Source organism: Falco biarmicus, chromosome 7 (assembly GCF_023638135.1).
Source record: "Falco biarmicus isolate bFalBia1 chromosome 7, bFalBia1.pri, whole genome shotgun sequence".
NCBI classification, from domain to species: Eukaryota; Metazoa; Chordata; class Aves; order Falconiformes; family Falconidae; genus Falco; species Falco biarmicus.
This window is the reverse complement of record NC_079294.1, coordinates 29,914,345-29,939,431: the sequence shown is the minus strand read 5'-3', so window position 1 is coordinate 29,939,431 and position 25,087 is coordinate 29,914,345. Positions and strand designations below refer to the sequence as shown.

Below are 25,087 nucleotides of genomic sequence, written 5' to 3'. Positions count from 1 at the left end.
AGGGCTTCCCAAATTCCAATGATGACTTTTCAACTCTTAAATCCATCATGAACTACAAAGCTGAGTTTCGTCAATGCAAGGGAAGATGCTTTAAAGCTCTTACAAGAAGAGAAAAAGTTGACCTAGTCTTGTCTTCAGGACCAAAATACAAATTCCTCACTTCAACTCTTTTTCATAGCTCCAATGAAAAACCAGCAAAAAAAGAATTAAAACAGAGAAAAAGATGCACTGGTAGGTATGCAAGGAGGAAAACAACCCCTTAACTGTAGCTGGCTCATGGTTAAACTACTAAGCAGCTGTGATTTTATCTATATGTTGGACAAAATGGGGAAAAAAAGGTCTTATGCTGGATATCACAATAATATTATGAATTACCTTAGTGATGAGTGTAGTAAATTACTTCAGAGCTTTTATGTCCTCAGACTAGGATCTGAGTATCTTACAGCCACTTTTAAAGTGAATAATAAGAGATTTTTGGAATGAAGTGTTGCATTCTCTCTGCGTTGTAAACAGGAATGTTGAAGCACAGAGTAGATGAAACGGCTTGGCTGGTGTCACACATGGAACGAATAGAAACACCAGTAACTGAACACAGGCCACCAGTTCTAGACCATCTGTCTGCCAGCCATATTTCTTCTTCATGATTCTGTCTGTGATTGGTTATTAAATTCATATATCAGTTTTTTAAGTGGAATGTCACATTGCAGTGTTTATGCAGTGCCTTTTCAGTTGTATATGATTTACTTTTAGAAACGGATATGTAACTTATGTACAGAGCAACTGCAAGCCTTCATGGGAGACAATACAGTATTTATATCTAAATAGTAAAATAGACATGACTTGCTACTCTGCTTCCATTTGTTTTTCTGTTTTGCTTATAGAGCTGTTGACAGTTTGTTTGCAGTATTTCAGCATAAAATAAACAGTTGCATCTGAACACAGAGATTTTATGTCATTGAGAAAACCAAATTCTAATAAAGATAATTGTAAGTAAATTTACATGTAGATCAATAATATCATGTGGTAGAAGATTTGCTACATTTTCTAAAACATTTACCATTGCAGGTTGGCTGTCTCTTTCTTTCACATGATCTTTTTGCATAATCCACACTGCTAAATAATGGCATCTCTTAACTTTCCTTGGGACTTACGGATACAGGGGACCCAGTGTACTTAACTGCTTTTATGTATTTAATTTAAATCTTTTTTTACCTAGCCTTGGCAGGTGTTGAAGTAGGAGAAAAAGCATGCTTACTTGCAGAAAGAGAGTTTAGGGTGGGGGAAAATGTGTTTCTTTCCACAAAGACTACAGATCCTCTGTGGACACTTTTTGTTCCATACAAACCTCCATGCTGATCAGAGCTTTGGGCACTTTCAGGATTAGCACTATGCCTATATCTGAAAAGCAGAAAAGTACACGCATAAAATAAAGAGTAAACTGTGAACATGAGACTTGAAAAGTGGGGTGGCATCTGATTAAATCATTTTTTAAAATACCTTTTTTTTATTTTTTAAAATTGAATTGAATTGAATTTTTTTAAAAAGGAGGTGAATACTGAAGTTACTGTTGATAAAGAGTGTCTCATTATTTATGTTGGTTGAGATTGTGTGAGTTTATCAAGACATCTAATGGAACCTTCAATGAAAAGTAAATCTGTAGCCCAACAGGAGGTGAACACCATTACCTAAGGAATTAATGATATATATAGCCAAAGGAATGGTTTGCAATAGTTATGTGCATTCTCAGTTCCAAATTAACTCAGCGACTGCTCAAGGAAATGGCCTGCCTACTGTCATAGCCATGTCACTGCATATCTCTGCTTGTATTCAGCAATATCAAAAACATATGGGGATGGTTTTGGGAAGTAAAGGGAACAAGAAAAAAAAAGCAATATTGTAATATTGTAACATACTGGTGTAAACTGCTGTTATTCCTTTCCTTTCATTGCTCCATGTGATTCAGTGGGAAGTCTCATCTCTCATCTTCTTTAAAGGATTATTTACAGGGGATGATTCATCCCACCTGTCTTAGATGCCTGTGGTAGGATGGGATGCCTTCCTCTCAGAAAGTGCCTCTCCCCGTCTCCAGCATGCAGATGAAACCAAGATAACTAGTTTCAACTAGACTGAACTTTTTGATGACAAGTTAGACCAAATAAATTCTACCTTCTGGCTGAGGAGGGCTTTGTTTCTATTGGAAAAATTCCAGAAATGGCAAAAAGTATTACAGATAAGTGCAAACTTGCATGTCAGAAGAAATTGGAAAGACCGGGATCAGTTAGCTTAGATAAGAGACTAATAAGAACATGCATGACTGAAAGAAACATAAAAAAGGATGTTAAAAAAGACAAGGAACTCCGAACTAGTACTTATCTTTTATTTTAACGGAAGTACAAACACCATGTCAAAAAAGTGCAATGAGGCTTGCATGAACACAGAACACGTTATATAAATCCTAATATTCAACAGTATTCAGAAAAGGCTTAATAATCCTTTTACTCCTATGAGGAGTAAAACCACAGAAAGTTTCATTAATAGACTTTTATTTAGGTGAGAAAATACAAACACTTAGAGTATAAGGCATCCAAATATCAATGAGCACTGGGAAGAACATTCCTCTGTGAATGCCTGTTTCAATACTTAGGACTGTTGGCAAGTACTAGTATATTTTCCTGAAGTATCTCCTATTGATAAATCTTAAAGGCTGGGTACAAGATAAAACCGATTATTTGATCTACTGTGGCAATTTTTGTGTTTGTAGTCTTTATTTCTAATGTGAAGATTTGAGATTTCAAGGTAAAGCTAGTTAATTTCAGATGCTATGCAAATGATTAGGTTTTGCATTAAATCCTGTTATGGTGTTAGAGGGTACACTTGTACCAGAGCATTTATCCATAATATGTGAAGTAGCTTTCTATAGATTGCTGTAGGAATGTACGAATTTTGGAAAAATGTGAAGTGCCGGTGAAAAATTATACTCTCTGAGTCTAATCAGATTCTTGTTTTGAAAACATCATTTTGTTATTTTTACTTTTTCCTATTAATTTTCTTACCTATGGCAGTCATATCTCAATAGCAGAGAAAAAACTACAGAACTGGTTCATGAAAGAAAAAGGAATTTTACCAGTGGGTGGAAGAATTTTAGTGTAAATTCTCTGATTTTCTCACTTCTTTAGGGCTTTTTTAAAATTAATTCATGTGTGATCCCCTATGGCAGCAAGGAACATAGCTTTTAATGAAACTCAGTATAGAGTATTGTATTCATGATGTAGCACACACCTGGTTCACAGACCTCTGCTTTCAACAATGAAAGCCTGCACTTCCCAGTAGTGGGGATTTGCAGAAACAGAATACTTTAGCTCCATAGACTGGTAAAGAGCCTTTTTTTCTGTAAAGAATTGTGAATATAGATGTATTGCTTCTCTTTCTGAGGCATAGCATATGCTCTTATTGTGCATCTTGAAATTACTTTAATAAGATATTAGTAAAACCAGTATTATTCTTATTTAGTACATCTATAAAGTCTTTTTTTAACATAAAGTCAGTTTAATGAAAATACGGTTTGGCCAGTGTAGAATAATGGATTCTATAAAATATATTTATTTAGTAAGTTTAGTAAAACTAGGATTTCTACTGAATTTATGGTTTCTATAAATCTGAAAAGAGATTTGTTTACCTCTGCTGTTTTCTCCTTAAACCTGCTTTTAGCATGCATTTGTATTTTTGTGCTTTGATGTGTATCTGTATTTCTTGTTGAATACAATACTGCTATATAGCAGCACACCTAATGAAGCATGCAGGTTTAATGATAGTTTAGTTCAGTGTTTAAAGTATATAGTAACATATATATTAATGAAATAGTCTAGATAACTGGCCTGGTTTTCTTTAAATAAATACTAAAACTTCCTTTTTATAAAGAAAAAGTATGTGCATTTAAAGATTATGTTTGTATGAGTCCATCTGTTTTTATCAAAGCAGCTTTTGAAGCAGTTTACGTTATCCAGCTCTATGCTACCCTTATGTGATGCTTCATACTGAAACAGATGGTGAATTCAGTTGATAAGCAGGGAGAAAAAAGAGAAGAATTAATCAGAAGTCATAAATATCTGAAAACCTCGAAGTAAAAAAAATTGACACACAGTTAATGCTATTTTTACCTCTTATACAATTTTTTTTTCCAATATTATTTAGTAAGTAGAAAAAAAAGAAGCACAAAAGTGATTTCAGATTCATTGTAACTACATTTTTTTTCAGGCACTCTTTTTTAAAATAGTTTCCTAAAATAATTTCCTAAGCCCTCTATTAATATCTAGAAAAATTTACTTGCTGGGTTCTCAAATTGAGATGAAGGTGCATAGGAAATATGTGGGAGAACAGAAACACTAAAATATTAAATCTTTGAGTAAAAGTTTTTATTTTAAGGTGTCTGTCATGTAATGTGCTCTTACTAGAGGGCAGACAGCATCAGTGAAAAGTGTAAATTCCTGATACAATTTTCAGAAATCAGTATTACTTCCTGACTGATGTTCCTTGAGATTTATGCCTCAAAACAAATGATATAATCTGGCCCATAGGAAGAAAATTTATGACTTGCAGAGTAGAATACAAATACTCTTAGAAACTTGCACTTTTGCATTACTTTACATTTCACAATCATATACGCAAACTCATTAATCCATCACTGGAATAAAGGCACCTCTGAGGAGACACGTGGCAGAAATGTATGGTAATGCAAGAATCAAGTTGGAATCAATACGTAAGGCCTACCGTATGCAATTACAGAGAGTTGTTTAGGTAGGCAGAATGTAGTAACCAAAGGTATAAGGTTGACTGCGTGCTTCAGTAATTCTTACTTATCTCATGGGGGGGTTATATTTCAGGTAATGCTAGTCACAGAAACCATAGTGCCTATAGTTCTGAAAGTACATAGAAGACCAAGAAGTCTGTTCTGGTTACTTTGTAGTATCAATAGCTGATTGCAAGGAGACTTTCTGATGCAAATAAAATGAATTGAGAGATATTAATATTTCACTAAGTGTAGAAATGTTTTAGAAAACATTCTTATTAAAGCTTACAAAATCTCATAGGAATGCCAATGTTTTAAAAAGGGGTCTTGATGACATTTTGCTTTTTCCAGTACTGCATGTGAAAAATGGTCACATTCTTTCTTTTTCTATAAAATATTATGGAAAAGCTGTGTATCTGAAGTTGACCTCAAAAACTGAATCTTTACAATAATATTATAGTTCATGCATAGTTTAAGAAATTAATTCTGTAAATGTGAAGGTAGAAGATGCAGTGTGCTATGTCTACCAAGTGAGGTACTAATAGCAGACTATTATAACTGTATCTCTGTGCTTCAGTAAGTCAATGGTAGGTACTAATTCCAGCTGCTGTTAACCTGTGGCAATATTAAGAACCAGAGCTTTATGATGTATACTGTTCCCTTCATGTAGCACAATAAGTGAAATTAGTTCCTGTTTTCCATTGGGTTTGTTTCATTTTGTTCTTTGAGGAAATTGTGTTGTGGTTTGAAAAGGATAATGTATGTTGAATGCTGTCCTGCCTAGACCACATATGATAGTATAAGAAGAATTTAAATTAGTCAGAAATATTTGGTAACCTGTATGCAAAACAGATCTTGGGAATCAAGTTTAATCACATATTGCTGTGCTAGTTGCTTTAGTGGTATTTTTACTAGTTTTCTTCTTCAAACTAGTCCTTTAGACTGTATGCAAGTTTGATTTGAATCACACCATGATGATAGTTCTGTGTTTACTCAGTCACTAAGTAGCATGTGGTTAAAACATGTTAAAACATTTTGCAGTAATAGACAAGCTTCTCCAAAGTATTTAAAAATTGGAATTGAAAAGGTAAAAGCAGTCTTAGCAAAAATTACCTGATAGGAAGGTTACAGTCATTTTCATGCTCTTTTAAATACATTGTAGAAAGGGAGCTCTCTGCAGTGAGTTGTTTCTGAAGTGATGTTCTGCTGCTCACCCTGAGGAAGGTGCTGGCGATGTTCCATGGGAACAGCACTAACAGTCCCTGTAGACCTCAGGACATTGCAGGCATGCCTTTCTCGAGCTATATCGTCTGTTAGCAGCAAAGAGCTCCAGCAACTTGGCAGATAGGTTGTACTTGGTCAGACATCCTTAAGGGGTCCTTGAAACTCCCTTTTGAGCAACGGCACTTCCTTTTCCCACAGTCCACATTGAAGCTGCTTGGGAATTCTGCCTGCACCTTCAGTTTGGGAGTCACGACTAAAATTTCATGTGACTGTATCAGTGAACGTACAGTAGAACTGTGCTGTCTCTCATCCCATCCCGTCCCATGTGCATATATCTTCAGCATCCAGGATTAGCAAATATGTATTAATCTCTGCTACATTAGCTCTGAAGTTACAAATCCTCACCACATCTAATGATATGAACTCGTCACTGTCAAAGACTGCATCGACACGCTCGTCTATGACACCAGCTGTTGAAGTGGCCAGTTTTCCTATATTGTTCCTTTTGTAGGACTTCCTGTTACTGTGAAAATTCTCTGTTACTGGAAACATAATTTTCCTCATCATTATGTTTCTTTTCTAGCTGGATCATAGCATACTAGAATACTGTTGAGCACAAAGTGAAAAGCTCTTCAGAATGACTGTTCTTAAGGGATTAAATGATTATCATCTCTGTCCCATTTCTTTCATCTTATAATCAATGCCTAGATGGTATTGGATAGCTCAGTTGAAGTAATTATATATTTGAAATAGAAATTATTTGATCTCCTTTTTGGTATCACAGTGTTTCAGACAGATGGATTTCTTGCCATTAATTTTAATATATTTATGGTTCCTTGTAACTGTCCCCTTACCTGAAGACCTGAGTGACATTTAGAGCATAAATCTAACAGGAACTGATATGCTAAAGGTAAGATTTCAAACTCTCTTATTTACATTGATACTAATAAGTACAATTAAGGAATTAAGAAATGTTTCTGTACCTGAACTGGGCGTAGAGAATGGGAGCTTGATGCCTTAGAGAAGGCTTAATGGGAGACAGGATCTTTCACTTGAGTAATCATCAGTTTTCAAAAGCTTTTATTGCATCATTATTATATAATTGTTAGTATTCCTAAGGTGAATTGATTATAGAACAGTTTCTGTTGATAAACCTATAATATTTTAGTTAATATTGTATGTCATCCATTTTGATGATTTGTACAGAGACACTAAGATTAGTATGCCCCTGAAGAAAATTTCATTTATATTTGTCCTTTGCTGAATAGAGTGTTTCTGGATTTCCAGTCCTTTTTTTAATTTAATCTTTGCATTTGAGATGAGGCATGAGAAGTTCAGTTTTTTATATCACCTTAAATATAGTACTGTCTAATAAAATTTAAATGGAATTATTAAAAGTGACTAACAAGACACATTACTTTCTGGGTCTGTTAGGCATCTACAATTCTGTCTCACTGAAAATAAATTAAACTTTGGTCCTCAAACTTTTTAAGCGTTTTTGAATTTTTTACATAGCCTCTTAATATTTTGCTTTTTTCCTAAATTATAATATTAGATCTGTATTTCCCCGCTCCAAGCAATTTCACAACAGGTTTCTAAAACACATTGCTCTGATGTATTTTGTTTTTTAACAATTACATTAATCATCACTGACATAGAATATCCTGGTTCATGTAAGATATGTAGTGTCACTACAGTTGGAAGAAACAGAAAATGCTCTTCTACTCAGATATTTATATGTGCTTTATTATCTTTGTAGCTGAGTCATTTCTAGAATAAATATGGGTAGCACTTAAGTGTGATTGTGTTTTCCTTCATTGCCTGCTATTACAGCAAACAAAAACTTGTTAGATGTTTTGGTGAATTTGTTTCAAATTGCTGTATTGTTATTACAAAAGAACTAGTTACTGAGATTAAGATCCAAAAAGTACATCTTGTACTCGATAGCAAGTGATGATGCTTTAGACATTACGAGCATTTTTTCAACTGTTTTAGACTATTCTCTGTCAAAGCTCTATCTACAGTACATAATAAGCTTTGTCCTTAATGGGACAGAGCTGCAGGTTCTCAGTTGATCCTTTAGGTATTCTGTTCCCAGACTACTGGATACCTTAAAGATAATGACAAAGACATAAAACTTGGCTCAGTATTTTAGAGGAGCTAGTGTGTAAGATGAAAGCAGGTTTGATGTGCTTATAGTACCCCGGGTTGCTGCGGAAATGTGTTCTGTACTATATTGAGTTTCCTAAGGGCTAATGGCTTCTTGCCCAGGATATTGCATTGCTGTAGTCCAGCTGAAAGGTGACAAAAGCATGTATGACAGAGGCCAAATCATCCACAGCAAAGACAGGATGAATTCTTGTGACTGTTTCAGAGTTACTGTCAGAGAGAGAAGTCTGGCATAGTTCTAAATTATAGACTGACTTGCCTAAATGGGGTTGTGTAAGACCAGCCAGTAGGTACTTCACTGTGCCACAAGCTCCTTTAAGTGTTTCTTCCTGCCACCAAGTGTGACTTACCTTTTTCTCAGTTTCTGCTTCCACCTTCTGCTTTTTATCCATTGGCTGAAGTATTGAGGCAGTTTGGTGACATTGTGTTACTGTTAGCAATACAATATGATAAAAGGGTGGAATTCTGTAATGCCTACATAGTGTTTTCACTGGAGTTCATGACAGCTTTCCAGGTCTTTCTGCCTCTGTGTCTGTATTTGAAATAAGGTTGAAGAAAAAGGGAACTGTGAGGTACATTTTTCTGCTGCTCCTCTCTGGTTATGGCTCTCTTGAAATAAACTGTTTCAAAACAGTCGGCCTCTCTTACATACAGTTCATAGTTCATTAGCTATGTCAGATGCTGTAGAAAGGGTGGAAAAAAGGAGCAGGGATGACTGCGGTATTCATAGTGTGGATTGTCTGGCAGTGGCAGTAATGGTCTTTCAATCCCATGTCCTGCAATAAATTCAGATCATGACAGATGATTGGTAGTATCCAGTTGAAAGTATAGGCAACAAGAATACAATAATCAAGCTCTAGCAGGAATATCTTTTGAATGTGTCGTTGGATTCAGATGTGTATTTGCAGTGCTACCATGTCAAGGTGCTGTCTTAACTTGCGAAACTAAGCATAAACTTTGCTGCAACATGGCAGCTGCAAAGGGATGAGCAGATGTGCATTTGAAAGCATGAGAAACAAGCAGGCTGTCCATGAAAGGATTTAAGACATTAAGAGTGTGAGGAAATTGCATCATTCATCAAGGAGGGCATTTGTCACTTCATTCAAAGTTTGCATCGTGGGTTTGCAGCTTTGGACAAATAGGAGAGCTCAGCTCACCACCTCTCAGCCTATTCATGTGCCTATGACCTTCAATACTCAACTTTTAAATCTTTTTAGAAAGACAGCATCCTATGTCACAGAGCATCTGCTTTGTCCATGCTAGAACATCGTTTCAGGAATGACTTAGGGGAATGAGTATTGGAACACTAGTATTACTTCATTCTTTTCCAACATATGAATTTTATTTGAAGCTTTTCAGATCTGATCCTACCTACCATGGAAGATTTCAGAGTGCAGCTTTAAATAATAAGAAAAAACATGTCATATATTTTTTTCTGAAGTCTGCAAGTTAGCTAGAGAATAATATTCTTCTTTTTCAGGATTAGAATAAAAAATATTAAAATATAATGGAGAAAAACCCTGGATACTATTTAGTTACATTTAATTGAGTTGCTTAATGGTGTTTAATTGTTTTAAGTTTTCCAGGGAACACAGGGAAAGTGCAGGTGACCATCTGCTCAGACTGGAGCTTTAGGTGGGTATGTGCCCTCCTCTGTTTCTACCAAACCTGAGTGACCGAGGGTAAACAGTTGGCACACGGGCAAGATGTCTAACTAAGCAGAGATGTCTAACAAGGCACCTCAAAGATTCGGCAGCTCTGGAAAGCAGGGTGACTGCTTGCCACTTGGAGTTAAAGGAAGTTTTAACCAAAGTTCCAGTTGAGATAGCACTTGAATGAACTAGGACTCCTCTACACTGATTTGTTTTTTCCATGTCTTCTTTTTTAGGTATAAGCTCATTTTTTCCAGGTTTTGTCTTTTGTACTTTATAGTTCCTTGTTAAATGAGACCTCAAGCCTGACTGGGGCTTTTAGGCAACAGCAGAAGGTGCATATTAATAACAAGAATACCTTACCACTAGGTAAGGTATTTCATGTTTTCAAATAAGTCTATTCAGAGGAGGCAAAAGGATGAAAATTTTGAAGACATCAGATATATCTAAACCCAATCATTTTTAAACTCCCTTTTTTCCTCATCTGATGAGTTAGTACTATGGAGAAAATAATCTCTGAGTCAACCTCAGTGCTTTTACTGAGTAATTAAAGGCAGAATTAGTAACTCTAAAGTTAGGTGTCTAGTCATCAGCTAGGATGATGATTTTAAAGCAGTTGCACTTAGTAAAATAAGAAATGAGGAATTAGCTGAACTTTTTACTTGAGTATAGTGATTAAGGTTTTTTAAAGATACTAGCTTGAATATTTGTACATTGCAGGCTGTATAATTTGGCTAATTTTTTCCTAAACTTTTTTGGTTTATTCTTCATTTTGCCTCTTCTTAGCCTTTGCCACCGGTTCATGTTCACTAGCCTTTGATATTAAGTATCATCTCTGTAGAGGTATGCTGTGGTCATGTCAACAGTGTCTGGTGGAAACGGAGTAACTGAATTCCTTTGGGCAATTTCTGTTTCTCAGATTTTTTGGCAGGTTAGATTTCTGCATCACGTAATGTTTTAAGTCTTCTTTTCGAAAAAACAGACACCCAGGTTGAATGTAGTATTCCAGTATTGGTGTTATCCATGGCATTTTGCATCTGCAGCATATATAACACTTTTCCCTTATTTGTGTAACTAAGGATGGGTTCAGTACATGGCTTGACTGCTCCTTAAAAGCTCACACTAGGTTGCTTTTCCACCAAGGATCCAGAGCTCTTCATGATCATCTTTCTATGATAAACCTCCCGGCTGGGATATAATCTGCATTTCTTTTTCCTAGGCTTCTAGTTTTGACTCTGCAAAAAGCAATTTTGTTTGAACAAGCAAACTTAATGCACAATTCAGACTGTTGTGTCCAACTACCATGCCTTCCACATTACATGCTGTTGCATCATTCTCTGAATCATCCATCCATTATGTATTATTTATAATTATATTATAGAACATTATATAGTTATATAATGATTATATTACTAAATACTACCTATTAAGTATTATATCACATATAATATATTAGGTGCTATATATAATTATATTACTAGATACTATTATGATACATATAATATATTATAAATTCTACTTAATTCCAAGTCAGGAATGAAAATATTTATTAATGATGTTGTTCCTAGAACTGCTCATTAAATAAATCCACCAGAAACACATACATTTGGTAGTGATTCCAAATGGCAGTTCTTTCTTGAGCTCTGCAAAGCATTTCTTAACTCACTTATAAACCTAGAGATCCTTGTAGATTTCGGTAGATCTTTTCTAACAGGCAGAAGCTTAAGAACAAGCAGTAAAAAACACTGACATAAGCAAGGATCATTTATATTTGAAGGGTACGTTATTTTTCCTAAGTGAAAGAGAGTGAGAAGACACATGACAGTTGACAGTTGCACACCAAAAAAAAAATCAAGATGAGCTAGAAAATATACTCAGAGAAGTAGAGGCTCAGAAGTTCTTCTGTGGAGTTGTCCTGATCAACAGAAAAAGGCAGAAGTGATTGAGAGGAGAGGGACTGGCACAGTTTGCTCACTGAGAAGCATTCAGAGAAATAAACTGAAGAGTTACTCTACCCAAGTACCACTACTAACCTGATGTGATCAACCATGGCACGAATGATAAAGACTTCAGAAGACAGAACCAGTTAAAAAAGAAGGGACAAAAAGGACTAGGGTGTCCAAGTCTATTTCCATTGTTCAGAGAGAAAACCAGGGAAAGCATACATCAGTGGATAAGGAATACTGCAGGTAGAAAATTGGGCATCAAGAAGAAAGTATATTTCAGTTATTGAGAGCAGTACTCAGGCAGCAAAAAAACTCAGAAAAAAAGGACAGTGTTTATCCCAAGGAAGAAACAGCTGAAGGTAGTACATTGTTGGTGGAGTTCTCCCCTCAGTAATGAATTTGTTTTCTACTTCTAAAAATAAGTTTTAAAAACTAAACAGCATTGAAGGTAAGGTGAAGTGCATTTCTACCTTAGTAGTAATACAATTCTGTGACAATTTAAATGCTTCCTTAAGCTCTCCTACCTGACCAAAACTTCTGACTGCTAGTACTCCAATAGCATGTCCTATTTCAGGAAGCAAAAGCAGGAGTGTCTTCATAAATCTTCCATGTTCACTAAAGATCAGAATGGCTTTTCTCAACACATAGGTTTCTAAAGAAGTGAAATTAATATACACATTAGTAACAAAGCAGCTGTGGAGCTCTGCAGGAATCCCATCAACAAGGAAGCAAGCAGGATGAGTAAAAAGAACCAGCTGGTTAATCAGAAGAGAAGGCAGCTTGTTGAAGAAGCTGTCATCCTTGAATCTTCAATTGGTGGGTCATTTTGTCCTCAGCAGGGACTCATTGCGTGAAGTCTAATTTTTACTCTCACTGCTCAATCAGTATGACAGCTTTGGTTCTAAATGCAGGGAAAGTCTTGTCTCTGATTTAAATTATTCCCCGATGGTTTATTTAAAAATATCAAATAAATGTAACATTAATAAAATTTCGATATAATCAATTTAATCAACTTAAGCTCAGTATGTGAAAACTTTACTCTTAAACTGTTGAGATTATATACATGTGATCAATTTCTGCAGTTTGTAGCAATTATTTTTAGGTTATTTGGTGGTGGTAGTTTTTTCCTGAATAATTGTGTGAATACTGAATAAAGTAGTGAGTTTCTTGCTCAGAGCAATTCAAAGTGTGAAATACGAAATTTCAGCTGTTGTAGACCCACAAGTTTGTATGATCATTGTAAAGTTTAATGCATATTCAAGCGATATTGCTGCTTATTCTCTGGAATTACATTGTAACCATATGGAATATTTTTATGAATGTGTTTGTTTCACAGACTGGTACTTTGAAAATTCTAACAAATGTTCTGTTCTTTTCACTGCTGTTTCAATAAGCAGTTTACATAGCAGAAAATAAAAGGGCTTTTTCCAGTTAATATGACTTCCTTTTCTAGCTTACATTCTTTTTCTAGCTTACATTTTTTTTTATTATTGCCTATTGGCCTATTGGAGCCAATATTAATTTATAAAACTGTGACCAAATATTAGGAAAACATCTTAAACACACCGGTATTTGTAATTTTTTTTTTTTTTTTTTGGGGGGGGGGGGCGGAGGCGGGGGTGGTGTTATTATAATTTGAACTGTAATTCCCAAAGAAAGAAGTCAGGATTGAAGGTCTTGGTCAGATAGGGAAGACCTAAGAACAAATTTGGAGTCCCATGTTCTTAACATTTAATCTGGGGGAAAAGGCAGTAAAGCAGTCATCTCTGACTCATGGCTGGCAGGCAACATATTACCCTACAGATCTTTCGACATTGTTCAAGTCACAAGGAATAAGTTAAAACAAGGGCCAGCGGTCTGAGAGCCAAGTATCATTTACCCATATTGCTTTGAAGCTCAGTGCGTCAAGGAAGGTTGGGAGAACATTGTAACAAGTGGCTCTATAAAGCAAAAGAATGTGGAAGGAAAAGATGTCAGTAATAGGGTTAAAAAGAATCTGCATACAGTAGAGAAACATAATTTGGAAAATTTTATCACTGGGGTACATACAATGGATGATAAAAAACAGGAAAGATAGTTCCCTTGGAAATTGAATCACGATTTTCTGACTGAGGCAGAGGAAAGATAGTGTCAGAAATAGTAAAGGAGCAGTAAAGGAAGATCCCTGCATCACAGGGTAAGTTGCATTTCTTCAGTACTTCTGCTTCCTTGAAAATACAAGTTAGATCAAAATTTATCATTTTGTATTAGTGAAAAAAGCAGTGGGGTTCTTAGATGCCTTCTCCTCATGGAATCACCACAAGTTTCTAGCATAGGCTGGCTCCCTATGACGTTCATATTAGATTTCCATAAATAATACCATGAGAAAATTTATTTTAACAGAAAATGGGCTTTGGATTGACACAGCCAGATTGGAAGAGGGAAGGTAAGGCAGATGTCAGACCTGAATGGTGCCAGGAACTTAAGCATAAAACTACACCCAGAAATATTTGCAACAAGGACTCCAGGCCGGAGTCATTCATAGCCAGCAGTCCTGCTGGCCTCTGGTGTCTAGGTAAGATACAGAAATTGAAATGTAGAAAATATTTAATGAGACAGTAAATGTATTGTGAGAGTTGCAAGGCAGTATAGCTGAATGGCGCACAGTACTTAAAAGCAGTTTGGATACAATCTAGCATGGCAATTCAGGAAACTGCAGTTCTTAGCACTTTTCTGAAATCATTTAAAGAAAATGCACTTCTCTTTACTCACAGTATACACCTGAATAATGAGATAGCAGGGAACTTGATATATGTAGATTTCAGAGATTTATGATAGAAATGTGTATGAATGCTTAATCTCATTTGTATGGCTAGAATAAACAGGGAAAGCCCACTGCTGTTCTTGGTATGTCCTAAAACCAGGGAAATGTAAATTGCAGAGAAATCAGGATTTGAAGACCCAGCCTTGTGTGCCTGGCATGCTTTTGTCTCTGATTCAGGAAGACTAATATATAATATTGCTAAGTCTTTCAATGTGGAAGAAAAAATGTGGACAATTAAGAAAATCACTCTAGTTCATGGACTATAATGAAATTATGGTTTCATCTGTTCTGAGAAAATCGTGGTTAGATTGCAATACATAAAAGGCCATGTATTATGCCTCCACATGTAGGCATTTGATAAATTGCAACTTTGTATAGAAGGCTGGGGCCTCTGTAACTTGTTGTTTCTCATAATGCCTTTGTTAACTGGGAACTAAAATTGTTTGGGAACAAGTATTTAAAATAGCTCAAATTTCTAACTTTATTTGTAAACAGAAAGTAGTCTTTTTATATTTTATGAGTTATGGTAACTGTTAATGCTGTTTTACCCAAACTTAAATGTATCATTAAAGTTTTTAATTCATATATTAGACAATAAATTATTTGAAAAGTCAAGTAACCATTTCTATCACTGTAAAGAAATACTCTTTTTTTTTTTTTTTGGGGGGGGGTGGAGGGCAGGGACCAAAGTGAACCCCTATTTATGTAGAATGCTGTGAGAAGGAACCCTGAAGTTTTCATTCTCAGTGGTATATGCCATATTTATATTTCTCTTCCTGCATTTGACTGATGTAATATATCTGGCATTTTCTTCTCACTAATCTCTAGGAAAACTTCTGCATGCATAAAACAGATTAAATGAAAACTTCCTTCCCAAGGCTTAACTTCAGTTCTCTCAAAGTCAAACTGAGGACCATTCATCTTTAGCAGTATAATTAATGACCTCTAAAGTTATTTACATAGTGGAGAAATCTAAGCTAGTTTTAAGCCATCTTGTTCACTTGTATACATCTGATGTACAGCCATGATATCAGAGATCTGAGCAGAGGTTAATTTATCCTGGCTCTCATGTGACTTCTAGGGTTTGTCCTACTGAGCTAACCAGTTGAAACCCAACTCAACATCAGTTTCTGCTGGCTCTGCAGTGCATTCACTACTCTTTTTTTTTTTTTTTTTTTTTTTTTTTTAAATGGAAATGATTACTTAATTCTCTGATTTACCACTCAGGACAGATATTGAATTATCTAGAGAAATACAGGGTAGAATCAAAATCTTTGATCTATATTTTTTATGTTTTGGACAGATATGATGGATTAATGGAAAAATGATGTATAAATCAGACAGATACAGTATATTTCAAATTGTGTGCCTGCTTTAAAAGGAAATGCTTATGTAACAGTCTTTCAATACAAAAAGAGAAATATGACCAAAGTATTTGTGTTTTTGTCTCAGGAACTACAAGATCTGACTGTATGTAAATTGTTGTGGGGTTAGTTGGGAAAAAGCTCAAGTGACTGATTAATACATACAGCTATTTATAAAAAAATAGGCTAGGCTGTATTTGCATTTGGATACTTTTTTGATAATACTCATTTCAGTGAATTAATAAACATGAAACTTAAAGAGGCAACTTATATTAAACATTAGTCCTTTAGGTTATTCATTTACTCTAGTCAGATTTATGGTAAAATACTCCTGTCAGAAAGAAAGTACCATTTATCTAATCCAGTTTCCTATGAAAATACACTTAGGTGGTTTTGGGAGTCTTCAATTACCTAATTGTATAAGAGAATAATTTATATCTCACAGTCAGTAACTTGTGATGCTGATTATTACTCAATTTTCAGTGAAAGATCAGGCAATCTACTTGAGGCACTACATACCTTGAAATACATATGTATATGTATTTTACTAAGAGTGTTAAATGAATAGTCACCTGTGAAATAGAGATCAATATGCTGTGACATAGTATTTTGATAATCACAAGGATGAATATATCATTTGCTTCAGCTAGATGAAAATGAGAATTTAACAGTCCAAGGTGATTCTGACTTTCAGATTACTTTTGGCAAAATTCCAAAAATCCATAACATTTAAATAAATGTTGTGTTTCTTCAGATTACAACAGCTAACTACTTACTAGATTATTTGTCATTTATTTATCACCCAACATAATTTGCTAATCTCTGCTGAAAGGTTCAGAAAGTGATTCTTAATTCAAAGAGTCATTTAGTGGCTTTCAGGGTGTTGAACAAACACTGTGTAAAGTTGAGGGCCATTTTTCAAGAGTAGCTTCCAATCGTAGTGAATATAAACATTAAAGATATGATTTATGCCCATAACTCAGTTACTTTGGGTGAAATCTTTGCCTCCTGAAAATTAATGGCAAAACTCCCATTAACTTCAGTTTAGCCAGATTGTCAGCACCGACTTCTAAAACACTCATGAAATGGTCTTCCAGAAATAAATTCTGAGAATACATCATAATATTAAAAAAATAGATTTTTTTCTATTTGATTATTATACATTCTCTCAGGTACTTAAATCTGTGCATTTTCTTTGAATGAACTAATTTACTTGCAAGTAGCACAGGTTATAATGATTATTACTGTCATTAAAATAGGCTTTTTGTTAAAAATGCTTCAGTGGTTGATCCTTTTATGCACCCTTTTTATGCAGATCCCTTTTATGTACCCTTTGATACATAGAGTCTCTGAGAAGGGTACTTAAATTATCAGGAGTATTAAATGACTTGCAGGTTCAAAACAAATAAGAGGCGGTACTTAATCACAGAGCAGGTGTTTTAGCCATGGACTTCACATTGGTTCAAAAGGCTGTTAGACAAATCTGTGTAATAAATATACATCATGAATAATTACATGCAGACATATGTGTGTGGTTTAGGAAACTCCTGAACATACAGAGAATACACCAAGGGAAGGTAAACCAAGGTAGTATCACTTCCCATATCCCTGGATATGTCACCTCAATAGCTCAACAACCTTATTTAAAAAAAAAAAAACAAAAAACCCCCAAAAAAACCCCGCACCTTACTTAAGTTAGAAATTTTTCTAGCTTTGACTTCACCTTCAACCTATCATCATGTTTTTCCTTGTAATCTTAAAAAGATATTTACTATCTAAAATATTTTCCCTAGAGATATACTTATATGGTCTTGATTTGATTGGATCAGTTCTCCAAGCTTTTTTTGAACAGAGTATTTTAATGTCTTGTTATGAGGCATGTTTTCCAGAACTCGTGTAATTACTGTAGCTATTTTCTCAATTCTTGTAAGTTCCCCAGTATCCTTTTTGAAGTGTGGGCACCAGAAAGTAGACACAGTATTTCCCTCATAATTTTCCTAACGCTGCATTCTGAAATAAAATCAGTCTTGTATTTGTTTTAGGTATTATCCTGCTTATACATTCAAGGATCATATTCACCCTCTTATGTAAAGCATCACAGTAGGAGATAATCTTCATTTGATTACTTTCTATGACTCCTCAGTCCTTTTCAGTCACTGCTTTCCAGGACAGCATCTCCATTTTGTAATTATGACCTGCATTTTTTCATCCTTCACTGGTGAATAAGTTTGCATATCTTTGTGTTATACATGTGGTGTTTGAAAGGTTTCCTTTCACAAAGAAACTGCATGACTTGTCCATCTCCAGCTATCATGTTGTCCCCAAGGACTTGATTAAGGGTGATCATCATCTCAAACTTGTCCTTATTTGAAAAGCAATAGAATATCGTCATGACTTTGTCTTAATCTAGAGCCAACAATGAGCTGAAGGAATTAATTTCATTTAAATATTTCCATAACGATAGCATCATTTCATACATTTATGGCCCTGTAAGGTTCATCATTGCACCACAAGGCTTGAATTCTGTCTGACCAAGCCTTCCTCACAAGAGGTTAATAGTTCATCGATAGAAAATTTATGCACTGGTACAGATTGTTTACTGCCAAGAGATAAGAGGAATCTTACCAAATGATGTTAAAAGTTTCAAAGAGGTGGGAAGTTGGTAGTTTGAAGGATTCTTGAAAAGGACAAAGTTTAATAATTTTTATTGAAGAGGGGACTAATAACATTTTAATCCAAATAGTACTTCTTCAAGGAAAGGGGAAGCATATATTCCAAATTGAGACCCTCTTCTGTGAAGACAAAATTAAAGATGTTGTGCGTTTTTCAGAAGAAATCTTTCTTTAGTCCCATGATTTGATAGTCATTGATGTCTTGAAAGCTGGATAATCTAGAGAAACTGCTTGCACGTGAGGTAAAGAGAGGCAGATACAAGCAGTTTTCTGTTTTCTTTTGTCTTTGTAACCTTTGTAACTGTGTTTCTGTATTTGAAGATGTTGTAAATAAATTATTTTCTTTTACCTTTACCACACTTTTCTCAAGACTGTGTTTAGAATAAGTGTCAAACCGGACATCCTATCCCTTTTGTGAGGCTTTCTCTAAAACTGAATTTTTTAAGGGTATAGAACCTCTTTGAAATGTCCAAGCCATTCAAATGATGATAAAATGTGTCACTGCTAAACAGCATTGATTATTTTGGAATTTTCAATTTTATCTATGTAGAAAATACATCCCATTTTGCATGCTGCAAGGTGGTAGGAATGTTACCATTGAACACTAATGGTGATGGCAAAGTTTGCAGCACTATAATTCTAGCAATCTTTGTGTCATCTGTAAATTTTATCAGTAATAATCATAAATTTTATTCCAGATTATGAATAAAATTGTGAAATGTGCATTGGTGTAAACCAGTCACAGATTTTCCTAGATGATGAGCAAATGTTGAGATCCAGCAATTAAGCAGGTTTTTTACTTTTAACTTTTGTATAAGTGTCATATTTCTAGTAAGAAGCCTAGGCAGTAGACAAATAGTTTACAGAATACTATTTTGTCAGCCTAATTTGTAACTGCATCAAATAATTTTGCAAAGTGTATTTGATAAAACTTAGCTGTGTATGTTAATGGCATTAATTGAATTGCCATCTTCTATCAGCTTATATCATGGAAATAAATATTAACAGCTCTTACTTTTCAGAGACTTTTTTTTTACTATTGGAATATCCACTTTAGCATATACTAACATACAAATTTGCTTTTTTTTCCTTACAACCACAAGGAGTAGTTCTTCTGTTAACATGGTCTTTGTTTCAAAATAAGTTGCTTTCAGCATGTGGAAGGCCATGGAGCAATTTGAGAAATTTTAAATGTAAGTTTGCAGTATCTTCAGACCTAGAAGTCTTGGGTTGCATGTCATGTTATGGAACTTTGAGGATCTCGATGAGGTGTAAGAACTAAATCTGTGCTGAAAGTGCTAAATTTGCAGAAGTTATATTGTAATGAACTTTTACCTCCTGCTGGATACACATAGCAATACTTGTTTTTCTTTTTAAATAGTTTTGAGATACTCATATAGGTGTACTACACAAAAAGCATTTTTTAGTTCATTAATTTTTTGTATAGAATTTCAGTGATAGGACTCTTGAGCTTTACAAAAACAATATTGGCGTTGGATATCTACAGCTAAGTATAACGTCTGTTTTACACAATGTCTTTTGGGTTTTAAATACCAAATCACTTTTCTCCTACAAAGGAGTCTATCAGGATTCTGACGGCTGCATCAACTTCAAAGAGTTTGAATCTGCAATGTAGTACGGACAAGATGAAGTATCACCAGTGTACTTGGCCTAAAGAATATTCTCTGGTGAAAAGACAAAGTGAAAACTTCAGATCTCAAGATATTTAAAAATCAATGAAACTTCATTTGTTTCAGCCAGCATTTCAAGAACTTTGGCTAGAAGTGTAGCTCTGAAGAACAGCCTTTGAAGCTTTACTGTTGACAAGTTGGGTGTATTAATTTACATGTGTTTGTGTGTGTAGAATACTTAAAATATTTGAAATCTCAATTGATTCCCAATCACCCTAGTTAGGAACTGCAACTCTAATTTTCCTTTTTGACTTAACGTATGAAAAAGGAGCAACTCTGATTTCCAGTTACTGTGAAATGTATTTGTTCAGTTTTTCCAACAGCCCTTTGTTGACAAACCAAAATATCTCACATGTATAAAACTGATTAAATTTATGGCTGATAATGCCTGTTTTTTAGAAATCAGTAGTATGTTTGTTGTTCCTTTATTGTTTTGCTTTCAGATATTGTTCTTTTTTATATATTACACATTATTTTTCATTTCACATGTATTGATTAATTAGCTACATTATTTAATTCTGAACAATTATCAAGAACTGTGTATGTAAGGAAGTAAAGTAAGCATAAATACTTAGATTATTTTTAAAAAACAATTTTATAAATGGAGATAAGAATAAATCTTTGAAGTGTACATCATGGACCTCAGTCTTGCAGGCTGAAAATTCTATGTATTCAAACCTTCAGCTGACTTTAGGGAAGAATTTGTATATATATACTTCAGCAACATCAGAGAATTACCCAAGAGTTGAGGGGAAGTATAAGGTAGTATCTGTCATTGTCTGCAAAGCTATCTTCCCTTCTCTCTCTCTCTCTCTTATCCAGTAACTGGGAGGTGTTCTTGCCTGCTGTAACTTTATATACATCCATCCAGGCTGTGCTACAGTGAGATAAATCTTTCTTATTCAATTTATTTTATCTGTGATCACTTACTTCCTACTGCCTTTGTGTGTTCATATTAATAGTAACAGATAATAGAGATTTCATTATGGGCACTGTCTCTGATCCTATGGTCCACTCTATTGCTTCATTTCTGTTTACCTGGCAGTTGCTAAATTGCGCAGATTAGATATTTCTTTTGAAACTGTCTAGAAGCAGTTCCCTCCTCAAGTGAGCTTACAGATGGTAGCACGTACTTAATACTGGTGTAAATAAAGTAACAAATAATAATGATCAGTGAGAGGAAGAAAGTATCAATTCTACTCTAAAGTCAAGAGAGTCTCCAGTTTCTTTCAAGTTTTAGTGAGGCATTCCAGAGTACAGTTTACAGGTGATGTATTTATAAAATGATGTCTATGTTTTCTGTTCCCATCATCTATGTATCTCACTAGGTACAGGCAAAGTGAAATCTTTCTTATTTTTAATTCCAAGACAGATGATGTATATAAATGATGGGAGGGAGTTGCAGACGGTGAATATATCAGTAGATATATCTGATTCTGTATTTAAGAATCAGATATCCATTAGATTAAATGAGCTGTTAACTCAAATAGCATGCTTTATGTGCTAATCAGTGGGAGCAAACTGGTATTAACTTTGAAAGGTGATGGCAAGACATGGTAGTAGATTGGAGGTTTTGCCTTAGAAATACCAATTCCCAATAGATGAATGTTTCCATAAGAGAATCATCACCATGGATGTTAATTAGCAATATCATCACAGCCTCTTCTGAGATGCAGGACATTGAATTATTATCCCACAAGGACAGTTGCTACGACATCTAGACACATTAATGAAAAAATGTATGACAGTTTGCTGTGGTATTACTTATGTTGTATTTTTTTGTCAGTAGACTTCAGGTTTTATGGTGCCTAGACCCTGTATCCTTCCTAAACACTGAATCTATGCAGTATTATTTTATTATACTATATTATTTTATTATTATGTATTATTTTACCTATTTAAAAAAATATTTAGTTAATAAGGAGCACTGAAAAATCTATGGCCTCTTGTTTATATTTCTAGTCCAGCTGTGGTTTGTTGACTAAACATCTGACAATATATCTGCTATATTGTGCAAGGGTAGTCTTCTGTTAAATACTATAACAGACAGAAATGTCTTTGGGTGCTTTTCATTTTAAGAAATATGTATGTCTTGTATGTATGGCAAGGAACTCTGGAGAGGAAAGTGCTCTCTGTCTCCTTTATTTCCATATGCTGTCAATCCTAATTTTCTCAAGGACTTGAAAAGTTTCTATGAACTTGAATTACTGAGAATAGAAACTCCAGGAGAGGCCAATGAAATTATTCTACCATGCTGGAATTTTTTTTTATAAAAGAACAGAATGGTATTAAAGGATTGTAAGTGTTCTCATTTCTCCTCCCGTGGGGACTGACAGAAAGAAACTGCAGATGACCACAGCGGAGTGGAACTGAGTAGGCCCTGGTGACACTCTTTCTACTGAGTAGTTGAATAAAAATTAATTACTAGCTAGTGCTTATCTGGGTTTTGGCTAGCAAACTGCAGAAACACTTCAGCTATCACTACAAATTGATAAAATTAGGAATGACATTTATTAGGTGGGTTAGGTGGTGGCCTATTCTCAGTAATGGCTTGGGAAATACTAAAAGTAATCGCTACCCAGCTATCAGATGAAAGAGACCACATGCTTTTTATTTTTGTGTGTTTTCTATTGCTGATGTAACAGCTCAACATGAAAGGTCAGCATGAAAGGATCAGCAGAGCTAAGAGCTATGATCAGCCTTAGCTTACAAACTGCAACTCTGACAACTCATGTTAAGTCTAGAGTGACATAAAATGAGTCTGTACACTCATTAGCAGGTTACATTCTTATCTGCAACATTTCGAAGCCTGTAAGGACATCAATTATATGAATGATAAGAGCCCAGATAAGTTTCATTTGTTGGTACAACCCTGGGAAATGAATTGTGGCTGAACCTCCAGCACTGGAAAAAGTGAGTTACAGTAGCTGAAGTCATAGCTCTTTAACAAATAATTATTCATGTACCTATGGAACAGCACAGAGGGGGATCTTCAGAATTTACTTACCGAATATCATACTGTCTTTTCCAAGTTTATGAGCACATTTGCTTTCTTATAATGTAGACAATTTGTGGTTTTCTTATACCTCAGTTACTTAACAAGTAGGATTTCCTTGTTAAAAATATCCATAAAAAGATTATTTACTTCTCTCAAGTTTTCAAGTGAGGAATCATCTGTCTAAATTATTTGCAAATGGATTCTTTATACACAAGCTTATTGCTACCATTTTATAGCAAACAGATAGATTATGTAACCATAATTACTATCAAACTATATTTGTTTTGTTCCCCTGGGGCTTCTGTAATTCAGTTTGGCTGTTGAAAGCCAGTAATCTGTGATTTCCAAAGAATGTGGATGATTTAGAATTTTTACCAAGGTCTGTAGTGACAGGACAAGAGAACGGTTTTAAACAGAAAGAGGGTAGATTTAGGTTGGACAAATTGCCCAGAGCAGCTGTGGATGCCCCATCCCTGGCAGTGTTCAAGGCCAGGCTGGATGGGGCTTTGAGCAACCTGGTCTAGTGGAAGGTGTCCCTGCCCATGGCAGGGGGATTGGACTAGTTGACCTTTAAAGGTCTGTTCCAACCCAAACCATTCTATGATTCTATTGTTTTATCCATTGAATGAACAGTTGTTGAACGATGGTCTTTGAGAAGCATAATATTCCTGGTAGACTGCACAGTGCAGCATGCTGAAATCTCAGAGAGCTTTGACTAAAGAAGATTTCAGACAACTAAGCCCAATATCAAGATTGTCCTCATTGAAATATTTTGTTTACTTTTTTCCCTCATGTATCAAATAATGAGGGAAATAATATCATCTCTTTATTCAGTAATCAGAATAATAAAAAAATTACGTGCAATACATCATAGAATATGCAATATATCCTTAAAAGGTTCCCAAATTAAAACTTCATGTAAAGATAGTACATTAGGTTTGTGACAGTGTTGCTGTGTCTTCTTTCTTTAATCAGCTGAGCGGGTGGTGGCTGACAAGTCAAACCCAGTAACCAGCTGACACACAAAATGTCATAGTTCAAAGAAAAGCTTTGGCATGACTCTCATTTACTGTAATGTACCATTTTTACATTCCTCTGGTGTTGTGGTTTAACCCCAGCCGGTAACTAAGTACCACACAGCCGCTCGCTGACTCCCTGCTCACCCAGAGGGATGGGGAGGAGAATCCAAAAGGAATGTAAAACTCGAGGGCTGAGATAAGAACAATTTAATAAGTAAAGCAAAAGCCACGCATGCAAGCAAATCAAAACTAAGAGTTCACTCATTTCTTCACATGGGCAGGCAGGTGTTCAGCCATCTCCAGAAAGCAGGGCTCCATCATGCGTACCTGGTTACTTGGGAAGACAAATGACATAACGCTGAATGTCCCTCCCTCCTTCTTCCCCCAGCTTATATATACTCGGCATGACATCATATGGTATGGAATATCCTTTTGGCTAGTTCAGGTCAGTTGTCCTGGCTGTGTCCCCTCCCATTTTCCCATGCCCCTCCCAGCCCTCTTGCTGGCAGGGCCCAAGGAACCCGAAAGTCCTTGGCTTAGTATAAATACTGCCTAGCAACAACTAAAACCATCAGTGTGCTATCAACATTGTTGTCACGCCAAATCCAAAACACAGCACTGCACCAGCTACTAAGAAGAAAATCAACTCTATCCCAGATGAAACCAGGACATCTGGCAATGAAATGCAGTCTTAAAATTAGGATGAATTACAGCTGCATCCCTGCTTTGATTCCTTAGCATGTTCTTCGGGAAGGCTGCCCAA

At 35.2% G+C, this 25,087-nt stretch overlaps 1 protein-coding gene across 2 annotated transcripts in view; it reads left to right on the top strand.

Moving 5' to 3' along the window:
* The window catches only part of EFCAB11 (EF-hand calcium binding domain 11), an 80,630-nt gene that overhangs the window by 41,090 nt on the left and 14,453 nt on the right, over nt 1-25,087 (top strand). The window contains exon 6 of one of the 2 annotated variants that reach the window (XR_008823073.1): nt 514-701. The exons of the other annotated variant lie outside the window; for it this stretch is intronic. The gene's annotated coding sequence lies outside the window, so the exon portion shown is untranslated. Of the gene's footprint in view, nt 1-513; nt 702-25,087 lie in introns of those variants that run through there. 2 annotated transcript variants of the gene reach the window in all.